Source organism: Saimiri boliviensis, chromosome 12 (assembly GCF_048565385.1).
Source record: "Saimiri boliviensis isolate mSaiBol1 chromosome 12, mSaiBol1.pri, whole genome shotgun sequence".
NCBI classification, from domain to species: Eukaryota; Metazoa; Chordata; class Mammalia; order Primates; family Cebidae; genus Saimiri; species Saimiri boliviensis.
Window position 1 is genome coordinate 5,181,491 of NC_133460.1, and position 19,074 is coordinate 5,200,564.

The window sequence follows — 19,074 nt, forward strand, 5'->3', positions numbered from 1 at the left end:
CCCTCATAGTATTCTCTCTCTCTCCTTTTTAAAGACAAAGGGCTGCCCTCCTTCAAATACTTTAATTATTACTTCATTCACTTGTCTAATTCAACTTAAAGTAGAACTTTCAAAGGTATGGATATTTACTAGGTATGTCCCAACTTTTAAAAATGTGGGCACAACTTAGCCACATACAGGAACATTACTGTCCCCGCAAGAAGCAGTAAGTCAAAGAGTGATTTCTATAGCATAATCTGTTACCAAGCAAAGGTGGAAGCCATGATCATCAAAAACGATGAGTTCGTTTCCTGTGTAAGGACATGGATGAACCTGGAAACCATGATTCTCAGCAAACTGACACAAGAGCAGAAAATCAAACACTGCATGTTCTCACTCACAGGTGGGTGTTGAACAATGAGAACACATGGACACAGGGAGGGGAGCACTATACACTGGGGTCTGTTGGGGGGAAATAGGGGAGGGACAGTGGGGGGTGGGGAGTTGGGGAGAGATAGCATGAATCACACTGCCATGTGTGTACCTATGCAACAATCTTGCATGTCCTTCACATGTACCCCAAAACCTAAAATGCAATTTAAAAAAAGAGAAAATTCATCCTTTCCTTTTTTGCTAAACTGGTAGATGTTCTGAATAGACTGTTAATAGGATATAACTGGAAGATGAGAGGCAAATCCTTCTGAAACCCAAATGACTCTCAAAAATTTAGAGTAGACTGGATCTTGAAGGACACTGAGCTGAAGGCTTTTCCCACTGTGAAATAACGAATGCTTTGAGAGGGAAGAATCATCTTGGCAGAATGTGAAATGTAACTTGTGTGATAATCATAGTAGCTTTGACATCCTGGTTGGAAAAGAACCATCTCAGCTATCCACAACTGCTGTCTTATTATCAATCATCAAAATTGGATACATTATTCATTTTGGCTCTAATCTATGAATGGTCTTATCTGTAGCTATATTAGCCATGTATTCCCAGGCAAACTTTTACAGAATTCCACATTTTAAGTGTACTGAACACCAAGCACCTCCTCTTCAGATCAATTATGTCATAATTTACATTTTAAATATTATCATTTGATGAATGTGTGTGCTACCAGCCTGAAAGCTTCATCAGCCAACAGCTACAAGGAACAGCTATTATTTGCTAAATGGTTACTTGTGCTAGGCAATGTAAAATCATTCAGTCTTCACAACAGCTCTGTGAAGTAGCTGTTTATTCCCATTTTACAGGGAGGAAAATTTAGGCACAGAGTTGTTAGATCCCACTGGTAGTAAGAGGCAGCCCCTGACTGGACCATCCCAGCAGCAAAGCTCCAGCCATGAGGGCCCAGTCACATACATAGTAACTGATTACATGTGCCCGACACTTAACAGATGCTACCTAACATTTGTAGCATTGAGAAACTGCTTATCCTGAGTTAGGCTAGCTCTCTACAGATGTACGGGGAAGCCCCTTGCTTTGTGTTAATCTCAGAGAGTTGAGCTCTGTAACCCAAAACTTGGAGGCATTATCACGTAAAATAGGTCTAGGCGTGGGCAGAATTCCTAGGAGCCCCAACAGAAACAAAAGCCATCTCTGCCTCTGCAAACCACCCTTGCTGATTCTACATCTGTATATTTTATGTATTTAGAGCTGCACTCCCTTCATTCCTACCTTACTCCATAAGTGATGAGACTGTTCTCCTGTGCTCCTCCAAACCATTAATGTCCACACTCATATTCCCATAAGTGAACACAGCCAGATCCAAAGGATAACCTGAGTCACCCAAGTAATCACTCCTTCCTTTAGTCTTGTCTGGGAAGAACTCACCAGAATCAAATACTTAGTGCCAGGCATTGTTCTAATGAATGTAAAGTGCTGAAGAAAGAATCACAGAACAGTACACTGTTTCTCAAGAAAGGCATGAATTCTTAGAAACTAAAATTCGAGTGGGTACATTCTAAGTATTTGTAAGAAGAAAAACAATTTCAATTGGGATGCAGAATAATACACTGATTTTGGCTCATGCTGGGAAAAGCTCATAAAGAAGCAAAGAATTAGAACTGTAAGGTGAAGGCCACGCACAGTGGCTCACGCCTATGATTCTGGAACTTTGGGAGGCTGACGCAGGTGGATCACTTGATGTCAGGAGTTCAAGACCAGCCTGGGCAACATGATGAAATCCCATCTCTACTGAAAACACAAAAATTAGCTGGGCGTGGTGGCGGGTGCCTATATTCCCAGCACTTTGGGAGCCTAGATGGGCAGGTTGCTTGAGGCCACGAGTTGGAGACCAGCCTGGCCAACACAGTGAAACCTTGTTTCTACTGAAAATACAAAAATTACCCGGGCCTAGTGCCATACACCTGCAGTCCCAGCTATTTGGGAAGCTGAGGCAAGAGAATTTTTGAACCTGGGAGGCAGAGGTTGCAGGAACCGAGATCATGCCACTGCACTGCAGCCTGGGTGACAGAGTGAGACTCTGTCCCCCTCTCCCAAAAAGAGAAGTGTACCATGGAGAACAGTGAGGGGTGGGGAGATGGAGAGGGACTTCAAGAAGAATGACAAGAAAAATGTTTCAGCTGGAGGCACAAGTGAACAGTGTTGTAGATTTAGTCATGAAGTGCGGAATGGTGTCCACTTCTCCAATGGATGGATATGGATGGATTTGAAACTGTCACCTCTCTTAGACAATGCTCAAAATGTGTCCCAAAATCCACTGCAAAAGCAAACCCAGCCAAGGAAAACATTTGTGAACTGGGAGCAGAGCAAAGTGAGCTGGACAGTGGTTAAACTATGCAAGGGTCTATGAGAAGGTCTGTCTACTAGTGTGTGCTTGTGTTTTCTTTTGTTTTCAGATTCACCTAAAATCTTTTACTGTGGAGAACCACATCCTTGGCCCATTCTACATCTGTATATTTCATGTAGCTAGAGCTGTATTCCTTTTATTCCTACCTTACTCCATAGGTGATGAGGTTTAAGACCAGCCACTCAGAAAACTCCAGCCTTATCATCTAGGCATTTGCTGAGAAGTATGCACATGACTGAAATTAGCCAATCAGAACCTTCCCTAGAAATTTTGGCAGTATCCCCAAGAGGATACCAACTTCTTCTTCTTCTTTCTTCTTGAGACAGAGTCTTGCTCTGTTGCCCAGGCTTGAGTGCAGTGGCATGATCTCAGCTCACTGCAAACTTCACCTCCTAGGTTCAAGTGAATCTCCTGCCTCAGCCTTCTGACTAAATGGGATTACAGGCACCACCACCATGCCTAGCTCATTTTTTTGTACTTTTAGTGGAGATGGGGTTTCACCATGTTGGCCAGGCTGGTCTCAAACTCCTGACCTCAAGTGATCTGCCTGCCTAGGCCTCCCAAAGTGCTGGGATTACAGGCATGAGACACGGAGCCCAACCAAAGATGCTAACTTCTCAGAGACTATGTGTGTAAGAAATTTTATTGGTGACTGGTACCAAGAGAGGAAGCACATCTGGGAGAATCACAGTTCTTTTGACATTGTGAAATCTTCTGACTCAGTTGCACCTGAAGTCTACCCTTTGTGCTTCCTGGTTCTATAATCGAATTTTTTTTTTCTTCAGCTCATTTGAAACTTTATGTTTTATTTTTATCTTTCTCATCTTTGTGACTACCTGGAGAGCTTACATGAAAGTTAATTTATTTTTTTACTTGGAACTAATTTTGGCAGCTTAGAAAACAGTGTGGTGCTTAAAAGAACAGAAATGAGAATTCCAAAGGTGAAACATTTTTCTTGTCATTCTTCTTGAAGTCCCTCTCCATCTCCCCACCCCTCACTGTTCTCCAAGGTACACTTCTCTTTTTGGGAGAGGGGGACAGAGTCTCGCTCTGTCACCCAGGCTGCAGTGCAGTAGCATGATCTCGGTTCCTGCAACCTCTGCCTCCCGGGTTCAAAAATTCTCTTGCCTCAGCTTCCCAAATAGCTGGGACTGCAGGTGTATGGCACTAGGCCCAGCTAATTTTTGCATTTGGATGAAATCAGTGTGTAAAAATCCTTGTAAGTTCATACATTCTGATTCTATGCTGGCTGTAGCTTCCTCTCTCATAACAAAACCGAGAAAGTTCAAAGGAACACTACATATCCCCAAACAATTTGGTATTGAGACCCCCACCGTTGGAATTCTCATTTCTGTTCTTTTAAGCACCACACTGTTTTCTAAGATGCCAAAATTATTCAGATGATCTCGGACACCATAGCTTGTATGACAGTTGCTGACATCTAGCAAAACAAAACCAAAGTTTACAAGACTGATGGAGATCATAAGTAAAGGACTGCAATATCCAAGACTCACAATAGTCAAGGCATGTCAGTAAAGTGACACATTTAACCGGATTAAATGCAGACCACTCTTTACTATGTAAAATGTGTGTTCTTCACAGAATTGAAGTTCATACTAAGTCCTGTAATTTTTACTCCAGTGAATAGTCTGAGCTTGTCAATAAGAAAACAGACAATAAGGGCTATGATTAAAGGGACTTTCAGTGTGCACTCACTGTCATAGCTCTTTTCTTTATTTCCCAGCTAAGGGTCTTGCTTGCAGCCTGGGGTTTAATCAGCATCCTCACTGTGAGGAACCCTGTAAACTGAATAGCATTCCTTTCCAGAGTTCAAAGAAATCCCATTTGAAGGCCAAGGTTTAGATGCAAATGTGAAAGATATGATTTTGAGGGGGAAAAAAAAACAAACATGACCAGGAAGGACCCCTGGTCTAAATGAAATGTATCCCAGAATAGATTTTCTCTGATCTCTGCTTTAGAAAGATCAGCTATCTTATTTGAAACTTCAAAAAGTGGTCACATTTATTATATTTCTAGAAGTCTGTAAATCATGACTATTTCTTCCTTCTCCCCTCCCTCAGGAGAGAGAGAGAGAATAAAAAGGTATTATTCTGCCTGACTTCTAGGAAGAAGATTTCATGAATATCTCAATAACAAAAAAAAGAAAAAAATAACCACAATTTGTCTCTTCTGTTATCAGCAATTAAAGATACTTTATCTAGTTACTATGGAAGATGGCACCATTCGACAATCATCTCTGACAAACTGATCATTATCAGTAATTTATGACCAGTTTCTTAGTTAATTATCCTCAGGAAGGAGAGCAAAAATCATTTGTATAGAAAATAAGTAGTCATTAACAACAGTGGAATTTGCTGGGAATGTGATTATAAATCACCAGCCAGGGCTGGTAATGATTCCTAGGAAGAAAGGGGAGGAAGAAAAAACAGACACTATATCCAACTTTAGGGAATTGTTCTGGGGGAAAAGTACTTTATAATAAACTTTTTCCCACCAATTAAAATGAAGAATGGCTTGCCTCTTAGTAAAAGAGTACCAGACACTTTATTCTCAATGCACTGGAGTTGGGCAGGAGAAGAACACATTTCTGCTTCAGCAGGCAAAGCTAGTAATAATACACACACTCAGGCACTTTAAAATTCTGCCTCCACTGCCTAAGCTCATTTTGAGTCAAGAAAAAGGGTCCTACTTCACTTTTTGAAAGTTAATTGAATCTATAGACCAAGCTTTGATTTAAGAGTCTGAAAACTGTCTGGTCTACAAACCAAGTGTGGACTTAGAAGACATGATCTGTATTTGAGCTTGTCATTGCCAATTGCAAGTTGAGAATCTTTGGGCATGTTATGGAACCTGTGACTCCCAACTTTTTTTTTGTTTTTTGAAATGAGGTCTCTCTCTGTCATTGGGGCTGGAATGCAATGGCGCAATCTTGGCTCACTGCAACCTCCACCTCCCAGGTTTACACGATTCTCCTGCTTCAGCCTCCTGAGTAGCTGGGATTACAGGTGCCTGCTGCCATGCCCAGCTAATTTTTTGTACTTTTAGTAGAGACATGGTTTCACTATGTTGGCCCGACTGGTCTTGATCTCTTGACCTTGTAATCTGGCTGCCTAGGCCTCCCAAAGTGCTAGGATTCAGGTGTGAGCCCCCGCACTCAGCTGACCCCATTTGAAAACATGGAGGATGGGTATCTGCTACGGGTTAAGTCATGTCCTCTCAAAAAGACAGATAAACCCCTAACCTCAGGTACCCAGTCATGCCACGTTATTTGTAAACACAGTCAACAGAAAGTAATCGAAGATGAGATCAATAGGGTGGGCCTGCCCTTATAAGGAGGAGAAATGTGTACACAGAGACAGACGAAGACATGAAGATGATGTTAAAAAACCCAAAGAGAATACCACATGACAATGGCCGCAGATGGAGGTGCTATGGAGCTGCCAATCACACTATGAAAGAGATGACCACCAAACCAGAAGTCCAAAGAAGCAAGGCAGAATTCCCCTACAGGTTTCAGAGGGAGCAAGACCCAGGTGACACCTTGATTTTGGGCTCATTGCCCCAGAACGGTAAGGACATAAACTTCTGTCATTGTTTTTAACCACCCAGTTTGTGATACTAACTAATGCACTATCTTACAAGGTCTTTGTGAAGATCAGACAAGACAGGGCTTAGAACATACGTGGGACAAACTCTGGCAGGTGATATGTGTGCCATGAGAATGCTTCTTCAAAAGCTGCATGACTGATGACCCTACTGAGACAAATAATAATTAATATGTTTTTAGACCAAGCTTGTTCAACCCATGACCCACAGGTCACATGCGACCCAGGATGCCTTTGAATGTAGTCTAACACAAATTCATAAACTTTCTTAAAACATTAAAATATTTTTTTCTGTGAATTTTTTTATAGCTCCTCAGCTATTGTTAGTGTTACTGAATTTTACGTAGACCCCCAAGACAATTTTTTGTCTTCCAATATGGCCCAGAGAAGGCAAAACACTGGATATCTCTGTTTTAGACAACGGTATGCAGAGACTGTCTAGCATGCACAGTACTCAAGCTAAAAGAGTTTTAGGTTTGGCATCAGAACTCTGGGATTCAGCCCCTATTCTTTATTTCCAAGTTTTTGCCACAGCAGGCTTTAGACTCCTCTCCTGCAACTTTGAGGCTGTCCAGTACACGCCTTCCTCACAAAGATCCCGTGAGCCTCCAGCGGGAAAATGCACATCATAAGCCCTTTTGTAGTCTGAAGCACATTTCATTCAGCAGTGCCACTAAGGTGGGTTCTGGGGACTCCATGGTGAGTAACTCAGCAAACACCACTCCAATAAATCTGCAATTAGCACAGTGAGATCTTTCGGGTGACAAGTAGTTACTGGAGGGGTTTGAAATTGCATCTCTGTAGAGTCTAAACTGAGACGTGACACAAGAACGGACCTTGCCAAGTGATCATGACAGAAGGCACTCTCTGGCAGAAGAAGAGGCACACGTCTCCAAGGCTGGAACAAAACTGCCATGGAGGCCAGTGTGTTGAGAGCCCTAGGAATAAAGGCCCGGAGAGAAAGAGAGGGAAAGAGGGGTGGGAGAGAAAGGCAAGAAGCCAGATGAAACTGGGATTACAGGCCAAGTTATCCATTTTTATTTTACATTTGAGTGTTTTTTGTTTTTTGTGTTTTTTTTGTAAATGTTTCTTTTTTTTTTTTTTTCCTTTTCTTTCTTTCTTTCTTTATTTTACTTTAGGTGCACACATTATCTGGCATTTCTCCCCATGTTATCCCACCCTCTCCCCCATCCCCCATCCCCCACTGTCTCTCCCCTACCACCCCCCAAATGTCCCCAGTGTGTGATGCTCCTCTCCCTCAGTCTACGTGTCCTCATTGTTCAACATCCACCTATGAGTGAGAACATATGGTGTTTGGCTTTCTATTCTTGTGTCACTATTCAAGGCTAGGAAGTGGGGATAGATGGGGAATGGTAACCTGATTTGAATATTACAAGGACCAATCTATTACAAAAAGACTGGATCTGAAGACAAGGGATAGAGGGAGATCAGTTAGGAAGCTTGTAGTCCAGATGCAGGTAGCTTGGATTAAAGGGCAAAAATGGCTCTAGGAAAAAGTGCACAGATTTTTAGATATCATTTGGAGGAAAGCCATTATTATTACTTTTATCTCTTAACTTAATTCAACTCAGTCCTATTGGAATGCCTTCTGCCACTTCCCTGACAGAAGGTCAGCCTATTAAAAAAGAGATTCATTAGTTTAAACTGAATAACCTATGCTTAATCACCCTTTTCCTCATCCTCTATTAAAAAAACAAACTTTTAACTAATAATCATGAAAAGCAGACATGTGCAAACAATGCTACTGGGCATAGGTAACAGATTCCAAATTGGATCAAGTCCCATCATAATATCGTTGGTAGTGGGTGCCCTATGCTGGCAAATCTATGTGCTCAGCAGCACTCAATGTTCACAGTAGCTGAGAGAGAGAAGTATTATCATCACTAAAATCTCTTATATAGAACCATGAAGTTAATGAAAAGAGTGTCTGGATCCACAAGATTGAATGCCAAGAGAAAACAATATGAAGAGTTGCTTATAATTGATCATGAAGAGTTCAGAGCTGAATTCACACGAAAAAATTCCTATGAGAGCCTATGAAACAGTAAACTACAGTGCCTCCCATAACACCCATTTACCTAAGCTGGACAGGGAAGCTGAGGATTTAGGTGCCAATGTTTGCCAGGTGTTCCCTGGAAGAGGGGAAAAGATGCTTTTCTACCACTGGTGACACTTCTGCTATGATCTAGATATGCTTGATTTGAATCCATTCTAAGTTCTGAGGTTAATTTCTTGTAACCACATCTGTGGTGGCCCAGAAGTACCTCTTTCCTGGCAAAGTGTGGTCCAAGAACCATAAAACAAACACCTGTTCAACAGGACCTTTTGCCCCCAGAATGAGCACCATCGCAGTTACTGGGTTGAATCAAATACTCTACCGGTACTATGGATCCAAAGATGAACAAGATATTCTCCCACATCAAGCAGTTCATGGTTCAGATGCCATAAGAGAAAAACACCCAGAAGAGCATCTCAGGTACTTGTTTGTATTTGGCAAAAATGAGAAATCAGAGACAAAGGGCTTTTCAGCATCTCTCCTCTTTATAACTTTCCTGGATTTAAAAGAAAAACGTCCTTGTATTTTTCGTCCTCCAAATGTCAAGATGGACTTTTTATCTTGTGTTATCCTTCCTGGGTTCTTTTTTTTTCCAATGCAGGGTATCTGGAAAGATGTTACTTCTTCTCCCAGGGTACACCCTGTGGTGACATTTCAGAAAACTTGTCTTACAAAGATTTGAGAAAGAGATTCTAACTCCCTCTAAGATGCTTCTGTGTGAACCTCAGGGAAAGATTTTAACATGATCCTGTAGGTTCTCCTCTCTCTTCACCTGCCAGGGTGTCTCTTTCCAGCCAGGCAAAAATCATCCAGACCAGAAGGGCATCTAAGTGGAAAACCCAACAATAACAACCAAACCCAAAGCAGCAGTAAAGATCTTGTCAGAGCCACAGTAAGATATAAAAAGTACAAAGCCCAAAATACAAGAGGAAAGGTCTCAGAGAGGAAAGAAGTGGGTTCCCAAGCTGAGCCAGAAGTCAAAGTCAAGAAAGAAAATGTCTCTTCCGGTAGACTTGGTTCATGCCAACCCAACAAAGTTTCACAGAGTCTAAGGGGTCTCTGCCCTTCTATTGTGTAAGTCACAGGCAGTAACGAATCTTCAGGAGGGGCAGCGGTTGAAATTCCCAGAGTTGCTGATGTTATTCGTAAACTGGAGTAGTGGCCGAATGTAAATTTTCTCAGGAGGCAATTTACTTCTATAGAAGGGTGCATCTCACAGATGGAGCAACAGTGAGCACACATCTCAACAAGGGAGGGGAAGGGCTTTTTATTCCTGACGCAGGTAGCCCCTACTGCTGTGTCGTTCCCCTACTGGCTAGTGTTGAACCACACAGTCTAAGCTAATTCTGACTGGCTATTTTAAAGAGAGCAGAGGTACCAGCCAGAGTGGTGGGGGTGGGTAGTTTGGCAGGAAGTACAGTTGTGGAACAGGTCAGAGCAGGTGACCAGAGGTGACTCATGTCAAAGCAGGGGACCAAGGGAACAGATGTGAACTACTGATTAGAAGTAGTGGGAAAGCTGTTTACCAAAACTAGAGGCAAGAGGGCAAAGAGAACCAGGAAGTGAAACTTAAAAAGAGCGGAGCATACTGACACACTGATTCTTTGAAGAGAAACTTGGAGTTCACGATATATAACACTGAGTTCACAGTGACAGGTGGCATGGAGGAGACGCCATCCTGAGGATGTTAAACATTAAGCTTAGGGCATCTTCTCCCGTCCTGAAGAATACTTACGTGTTCGACCTAAGGGATGGGGTACAAATATGCCACATTTTGAGTGAAACTCTCATCATCTGCTAAACACGGAGCTTATTTCCATTTGAAATGAACAAAACTATTGATTGGAATTGGCTTAGATGTGATCACTGCCAAAGAATAGCGTGGCCCTGGGGAGGGAGAGGGAGACAGGAGGAATGATAAACAGCAGGGTGTCTGGGAGCAGAGTGATACTGCACTGTGATGACAGACACCCCTTCTAACTGTGACTCAGCATTGTGTGGTTCCCACTGTTGCATTCAGAGGAAGTCAAGGCCAGGCTGATGAAGTTTACAGTCTTACAAAAGAAGACAACTGGGGTGCCCAGGAAGGCCTAACAGGCGTCTTAAGACTGTGGTCCCACGCAGGGCAGTGGATCACACAATTACCCATCGAGACATTTTTTTTCTCAGCTGCAGTCCTTGGGCTCAGAGGAAAGCACACAAAGGGTGAAACTCTCCAGTACACCTGCACTTATCTCTGCATTCAGTCCACCCCACAGTTCAGCCCTATGTGAGGTGCTACTCAAGAAATAAGAGAAATAAGTGTCTGCCCTCTGGTCAGGCATGGCTTACAGATCTCAACATTATTTTTAAAATAGCTGTTGGGAGGACAAGCTAGCTCACACCTGTAATCCCAGTACTTTGAGAGGCAGATGCAGGAAGGTTACTTAAGGCCAGGAGTTTGAGACCAGAGTGGGCAACATAGCAAGATCCTGTCTAAAAAAAAAAAAAAATTATCTGGGTGTGATGGTGCACACCTGTAGTTCCAGCTACTCAAAAGGCTGAGGTGGGAGGAATGCTTGAGCCTGGAGTCTGGAGCTGCAGAGAGCTACAATTGTTGTACTGCACTCCAGCATGAGTGACAGAGCAAAATCTGATCTCTTTAATTTAAAAAAAAATTAAATTAAATTTTAAAAAGTTATAAATCAATATGAACTCTAGCTGCAACACAGAGTCTGATGCAAACTTCTCTTCGGGTACCTCTCTTCAGATGCTCAAGCTGAACAATTAAAATTGTTGGTAAGTCTCTTTCTCTTACCTCTCCAACTGAGTCTAGGGTCCGGACCTCACCTTTATGTCCAGCATCCATCTTCTACAGCTAAGTGGATACCACGGCTACCATCTTAGCAGCTACCATCATCCCTTCTCTGACCTACAGCATTTGCCTAGAAGTGATATTCTTGCTCTTTCCACAATTAAATTTCCATCTAGATGTCAGACAGGATTTTAAAACATAAATCCTATCCTAACCCTCCTCTATTTAAAACTCTACAGTGACTTTCCATTGCACTTAGACAAAAATGTTCCATTCCCTGTGCCCTATCTCAGCTACCACTACGTCACCCTGACATAACACTGATGTCATCTTTCTCAGCAGATCACTGACTTACCTATTCACTGCCTGATCCCTGCACTGTGACCAACCCCCTGTGAGCAGGGAATGGTTCAGCGTTGGTCACTGCCATAATCTTTGTTTAGGAGAGTGTCTGGCATTGGCTAAGTGCTCCAGAAATACCTGTTAGATGAATGAACAAACGTCAGAGCCCCGTATCTCTACAACGAGGAGGCTGAATATCTTGAAGTCAGAGTTCCCTCCCAGGTTATTCCAGGAGAGACTGCAGCCCACATCCCTTCAGACACTAAGTCAGGAAGACCTAGAGCCCTTACTGAGTGGACTGTAAGAGTTCTCACCTGAGTTCTACTATCAACTCAGTGTGAAAACTTAGGTTATTTTCCACCTTTGAAAGAGAGGTTTCTTTCACTTGACAATATCTTAGAGCTTTTCCATCTCTAAAAGTAACTTTGTCCTAGGATCCCTCTTTATAGAAGAACTTGATTCACTCATGCTTGCTCTTGGTGCTGATTTACAATGTGGAAATGCCTTCTCGGGGGCTCTGGGCAGAAATTTCCTCTGATACCAGATAATCACAGACCTCAACTCCAAGGAGTCAGAGAAGCGACACTTCAATGGATTTACAACATAGAAATATGATGAATGTAATCTGAGACACAGTAATCCACTGGTAGTTTCACTAGCAAAAAAGAAACTACAGCTAGGATAAGATAAGCCAGTCTTTTTAAAGAGTTATTTTAAATGAATAGTTAGGTAAGTTAATAAATTTTAAAATCTGAGTATGTTTAAAGCATTGTATAAGAATTTTTCAATGCACACAACACAGATTTGGCATTCTTGAAATTTCTGGATACAGACTGAGTTGTTTTTTTTTTTTTTTTTTTTTTTTTTTTTTTTTACAGCCAGCCAGCTTATCTCATGGTTATCTACAAATAAAGAACAACTACTGACGGAGAATTTCACAAATTCTAAGGCCAAAATCTACTTTCAAGAATGTTAAAGTGGTGAAGAATCACTAACGTAAAAACAGACCTCAGAGTCACAAGCAGGATTCCCCAAGCCATATACATCAGGGCATTTTGCTAAAAACATGGGTTCTTCAAATGACAGACAGCAACCTGCTTCTCTGTTTCATCAAAAGCAAGTTACCTGAGGCCCTGCACAGGACAGAGACTGTTGAACTGTGGCTATGGCTGTGTATGCCTGACAGTAAGAAAGTTCCCTTTCTCTTAAGACACTATTAATTTTTTTCAAAATCTCGTGGTTTTGACTGGCATTTTTATTTATTTATTTTTTTGAGATAGGGTCTTGCTCTGTCACCCAGGCTAGAGTGCAGTGGTGCAATCACCACACACTGCAGCCTCAGCCTCCCAGGCTGAAGTGATCGTCCCACCTCAGCCTCCCAAGTAGCTGGAACTACAGATGTGGGCTACCACTCTCAGCTAATTTATGTTCATTCTTAGGCTAGTTCTCTGTGAAGAAAACCATTTAAAGTTCCCTTGCCTTAGTGGAGAAGGTTTAAAAGTTCATGCAGAAGGAAAAAGACAGCTTATAGGAATACAATGATATAATTCTCAAGAGTACGTGTGTGTTTTAAAGAAGTGTAGGGTGCAAACAGACCCAAACTATGCAGTAGAGTCAAAACTAGGACAGAGGTAACAGTGACGATAATACAGTAATAGCCAGGGTTGATGTGGAGTGCTGCTTTGTGCCAGATGCTACCCTAAATGCTTTCCTGCTTATCTTAATCATTAGCCATTCCTTTAAGTACTACCCCATGATTTATTTGGGAAATAGAGTCACTGGGAAGATGAGGGACTGACCCACACTTAAATACACTACGAAGTGGTGCAATTAAGGTTTAAACCTACATCTGCCTCCATTATTCTGCCCAATGATTCAAGTGACAGTTTCCTGCCAAGGGGAACAGTCACAGAATAGATTTTTTTTTTTATTTTTGTTTTTCTAACCAAATATCATCAACTGTTCTCTCTGCTGGGGTCAAAGGAGTTAGCTTGTAGAGACAGCAATGGAGAGGGACTTTACCCCACTTGAGACAGTAAAAATAATACTGGAATGACATAGGATCTGGAGGTAAAAAGACCAACCAGCCAACCAACCAACCAACCAACCAATAACTCTTTCACTTTACAACCTGGTACCAGCTAAGAATAGACAGCGGTCAAGTCATTGGAAGGAGGAGATAATCCCTTGCATCTAAAACAGTAAGTATGGCACCATTTTACATTGGCTGCTACATGGATACAGGGCAAAGAACTGCCTATTAGCAAACAGGACAGAGGCCCTGGAAGAAGCCATGAAAAAAAAAAAAAAAAAGAGTCAGAGGCTGAAAGAGGGCAAATACATTCAGTCATCAAAAGTTAATGAGAATTCTGTTTTTCTTGGTTTAACTTCCAAGCAGTCTTCTACAGCCACCGTGCTGTTTTGCATTCCAACCAGCAAAGCCTGAGAGTTTCAGTTTCTCCATGCCCTGGACAACATCTGTTACTTCCTGTTATTAATATCAGCTGCCATCCTAGTGGGTGTGATATGATGTCTCCTTGTGGCTTTGATTTGCAATGCTCTCTCTCTTTTTCTGAGATACTGTAGTGTCTTTCTTGTTGCCCAGGCTAGAGGGCAGTGGTGCAATCACCACTCACTGCAGCCTCAGCCTCCGAGGCTCAAATGCTCCTCCCACCTCAGCCTCCTAAGTAGCGGGGACCACAGATGTGTCCCATCACACTCAGCTCATTTATTTTTATTTTTGGTAGAGACAAGGTCTCCCTGTGTTGACCAGGCAGGTATAAAACTCTTGTGTTCAAGAGTTTTGGCCTCCCAAAGTGGTGGGATTACAGGTGTGAGCCACCATGCCTGGTCTGATTTGCATCTCTCTAATGACTAATGGTGTTGAGTATCTTCCTATGTGCTTATCACAGGTGATGACTGCACAGCACTGTGAATCTACTAAATGTCCTTGAATTGCACACTTTAAAATTCACATTTCACATTATGTGAATTTTACCTGTATAAAAAAGTTTGAAAGTATAAATATAAACAAAGAATTAATCCACAAGTCACTGTAGTGTTCCTAGCATATCTTTTTTACAACAACAACAAAAAAAAAAAAAAAAAAGAAAGGAAAAAATATATTGCTCTTCAGGCCAGTTCTTCCATTCAGCTAATTACTACAGATAATGATTTGAATATATTTTTTCTATACATAAAGAAAATCACTCCTTCTGGATACATAAATGGTTTCCTGAATTTCAGCTATCAGTGAGTGCTATGGGGTGGTCTTCAGTTGGAACCACAGTATCTTTTCTCATCTGCTACAAAACATATTGCAGCACTGTGCACAACAGCAAAGACTTGGAACCAACCCAAATGCCCATCAGTGGTAGACTCCATAAAGGAAATGTGGCACATATACACCATGGAATACTATGCAGCCACAAAAAAGAATAAGTTCATCTCCTTTGCAGGGACATGGGTGAAGCGGGAAACCATCGTCAGCTAACTAACACAACAACAGAAAACCAAATATCCCAAGTTCTCATTCACAAGTGGGAGTTGAACAATGAGAACACATGGACACAGGGACGGGAATAGCTCACAGTGGGGCCTGTCGTGGGGTGGGGGTCTAGAGAAGGGATCACATTAGGAGAAATACTCAACGTAGATAATGGGTAGATGGGTGCAGCAAACCACCATGGCACATGTATAGCTATGTAACAAACCTGTACATTCTGCATATATACCCCAGAACTTAAAGTATAATAAAATAAAAAAAAAACAAACCCTTAAGGAGTGGCCTTAGGTACTCAATTAATACTTCCAAGAGGTTTATAGTGATGAAAATGCCAAAAACTCCAGACATTACACTCCAGACAAACTGCATTTCAGGGCAACAGTCCACGAGCAGTACAGGCATTTCAGCGTGGTCTCTGAAATCAAACTGCCTGGGTTCAAATTCCACTGAATGTTAGCTCTGCAACTTGATCACATCACTAAACGTCTGTAAGCTTATAGCCCCTCAGCTGTATAACGGAGATAAGCATTGGTCCCTATCTATACTGTTGTGAGTGTTAAATAATAAAGGCATGGCTCAATTTATGTTAGCTATTCTATAAGAGTATCTATCCAATTCATCCAAAATTGTAAGCTATTTTATTTCTCCTCTCGATGCAGTTCTAGTGCAGGGACATCCACATGCAAATACATTTCTGTTGCTGAACACCCTCTAAAATCTTGCTGTTCGTGGTGTGGACCACGAACCAGCGGCAGGAACATCACCTGGAAGCTTGTTAGAAGTGCCTAAACTCAGGCTCTATCCCAGACCTACTAAACAGAATATGCATTGTAGGAAGATTCCTGGAATGATCCCTGTGCTCACTGAAAGCGTGAGAAGCTCTGGTATGGAGAATGAGAAGGAAAGTTCCTGAGAGCGTGTTTCCTAAACCAGAGCTGAAAGGAGCTGTAGCTGTTCTTCCTATGGTACACATGACTGTACATTTGGTTTCTTCCACCCAAGAAAAGACAACAGACAGGGAGGAATCCCCTTAGATTAGTAGAGTGTTAGAAGAAACAAAAATTATCTTGTATACACATAATTTAGGTATGTCATAGGCTCTTCTCCAAATTATTCTAATATTCTGAAAATGTCATTGTTAATTAACTCCCATGAGTAAAATAAGCCACAAGAATGCATCACCGAACTTGGCCAGGACAGATCAATGTCACTAACCTCCTGCCTTGTTCATCTCTCTTTAATCTTTTAGAACTCCTCCCACTTGGGAGCCATCTTGAGTTGTTGGGTCTAAGAGACCTACTATAAAAATCTGAAGATATCATAGCAATCCAACAGCCCTCGCAAGCCATACTAGCTGAAGAAACACGGCTGTTTGCTGCCAACTATAATTAGACTTATCACACTTCAAGAACAGAAGGAAAATTAGAAGAAAAAAAAAAACCTCCCGGGCCCCCCATCGTCCTTTTGTGACAGAGCTAATTTAAAACGCAGTACATTATCAAAGCCACATTACTCTGATGATATAGAATTTATGAGGGACGTCCCACATCATATTATGCATTAACTTGAAGTCAACAGGGGAGGACAATAGGGGATGGAAATTAGAATGTGCGAAACATTTGGAGTCAATTGAATCTACTCAACTGCATGCTGGTAGAAACATAAATTGCAAAGCGATATCTATTTTTTTCCTTCCTACAAGATTTGCTGGAGATAGTGGAAGTTTTGAAAGACTCTTGAGGATCTAACAGATTTATCTGAAGCCCAAGGAAGGAAGTACTTTTATAATCCAAGATTTTTGGGTTGCATTTAGACAAAAGGTAGATTGTAGTCTTGTGATGATTGTGGTCCTGTGATAATTTGTGTAAATCATCTGGGTATCAATGTTTACTAACCATTTGGTGATTAATATTCTGGTATCACCTCTGCTATGAATAGGATACCCATTCCCAATGGCATGAAAAGTGTGAATCACACATATCTGTTTTGTGGTTAGCCTAGAGATAAATATATAGGTAGTCTTTGGTTAGAAACTGAAGAGGTATCTTGGTGGGTGAAAGTTTAAGGTAACTGTCATCTATAGAAGGAGATTACAGGAAAAGGGAAGAAATGGAAAAATAAACTTAAATATCTATATTGCCACCACTGAGGAAAAGAGAATGGAGAGGGAGAAACTGAGCTTGTGTAACATAAAATTAGGCAGTGAGTAATTAAATACATGTATGCTGGTTGCTGCAGCCCCAGAGAAAGATGAAAGCATCTTTCTGGGAGGGTTTTGCTTAAAGGATTGTGGTTTAAATCGTCAAAAATGTCCATGTGCCAGGATCTTGGTCTTCAAAGGAAGCTTAGAGCAATGTTTGATGGATTGGATCATTCACAAAATCATCCAATCATTCATTGAATCATTTAAGCATTTGTGACAGCCATTTACATGTGCTACAGATACACTGATGAATAAATCTGACATGTGAACAACCCTCATGGAGCTTACAGAGAATGGGAGTGAAAACACAGAGATGATGGTTTTAGGAGGTTGAGCGGTATGAAAAGAAAAATGGATCATAGTTTATGAAAGAATACGCGTAAGATTCTCACGTGGTTTAGGGTGGCAGGGCTTGTGAGACCTCCAGTGAATCTCTATCCATGACAATTATTGCACGCTGACCTCATATCCACAGGAGCTTCAAGGTCAATCTCTGAGTTTGCTTTTTCCAGTGTGATCCCTCAATGATTCCCTCAGACTTAACTGTAGACAGAGCTCTGGCTGGAAGGAAGGTGACCAACCATCCCAGTTGGTTTGGAATGGAGATTTTTTTTTTTTTTTTTTTTCAGAACAAAAGACTTCCAGAGCTCACACAGAAAAAGTCCCAGACAAACCAGGACATGTTTTTCACCCTAACTGGAATTGTTCACTCCTGGTTTGTTCCTGTGGAATCTCATTTTGACCATGGTCCTCACCTGACTTTTGCTGCAGGATGTGGAATCCAAAGGTGTAGTGGACCTGTGCCATGAATGGCTGTTCTTCCTTCAAACACCCTTTGTATTACAGATGGCAGCTACCTCCTGCTACAGAAACCAAAGAAGTTTTCTAATATTCAAATGCAAGTATGTGACCAGGCATGTCTATTAGGATATGCCTCCCTGGACTTTTTATTTTTATTCATGTATAACTACCTGAACAGCAGAGATATTAAGTATAGAGTTCTACAGTGTTCTGTCAACACACACACACACACAAACCAGTACTCCAGTCAAGGTGCAGAGAAATGCCATCTCCCTAGAAAATCTCCTTCTCCCTCTTCACATTCTCTGCTCCTCCCCCAGCAAAGAATGCAAAGGAAGCAAGTACTTTTATAATCCCAGATTCTGGGGTTGCATTTATACAAAAGGTAGACCATAGTCTTGTGATGACTGTGGTCTTGTGATGATTTGTCAAAGTCATCTGGGTATCAGTATTTACTAAGGATTTGGTGATTAATACTCCTGTAATTACCTCTGCTATGAGGAGGATGTCCATTCCCAACGGCACGAAAAGCATGAATCATACCGCTCTGTTTTGTGGATAGCCTAGAGATAAATATACATGTAGTCTTTGGGGGTAGAAACTGAAGAGGCATCTTAGTGGGCGAAAGGCAATCACAAACCTGATTTGTATCCCCATAGGCCAATTGCTCCTGTTTCTCAACTTCATAAAACTAGAACCATAAAGCAGGGACTCTTTTGTGGATAACTTCTCTTGCTGAGTACAATGTATGTGTCTGTGTGTGTGTGTGTGTGTGTGTGTGTACAGGATTCTCGATTGTCTGCAACAGAGAACTTTTCTAGGTAACCTATGCAAATGATAATTTGATTTGAATGCTTTTGGGGAGAATGCAGAATCATCAGGAAAACTTGAGAACCTGGCTCAGAAAATAGACACAAGGGCTGAAGGTACCATTA

General features: G+C 41.6%; 1 protein-coding gene and 1 long non-coding RNA gene across 2 annotated transcripts in view; both read right to left on the reverse strand.

Moving 5' to 3' along the window:
- RBFOX1 (RNA binding fox-1 homolog 1) overlaps positions 1-19,074 on the reverse strand; it is a 2,539,409-nt gene that overhangs the window by 1,181,815 nt on the left and 1,338,520 nt on the right.
- The window catches only part of LOC141580675 (uncharacterized), an 87,428-nt gene continuing 68,354 nt past the window's right edge, over positions 1-19,074 (reverse strand). The window contains exon 2 of the long non-coding RNA XR_012512988.1: positions 1-19,074. This exon is cut by the window's right edge and continues 19,007 nt beyond it. This is a non-coding gene — a long non-coding RNA (uncharacterized LOC141580675).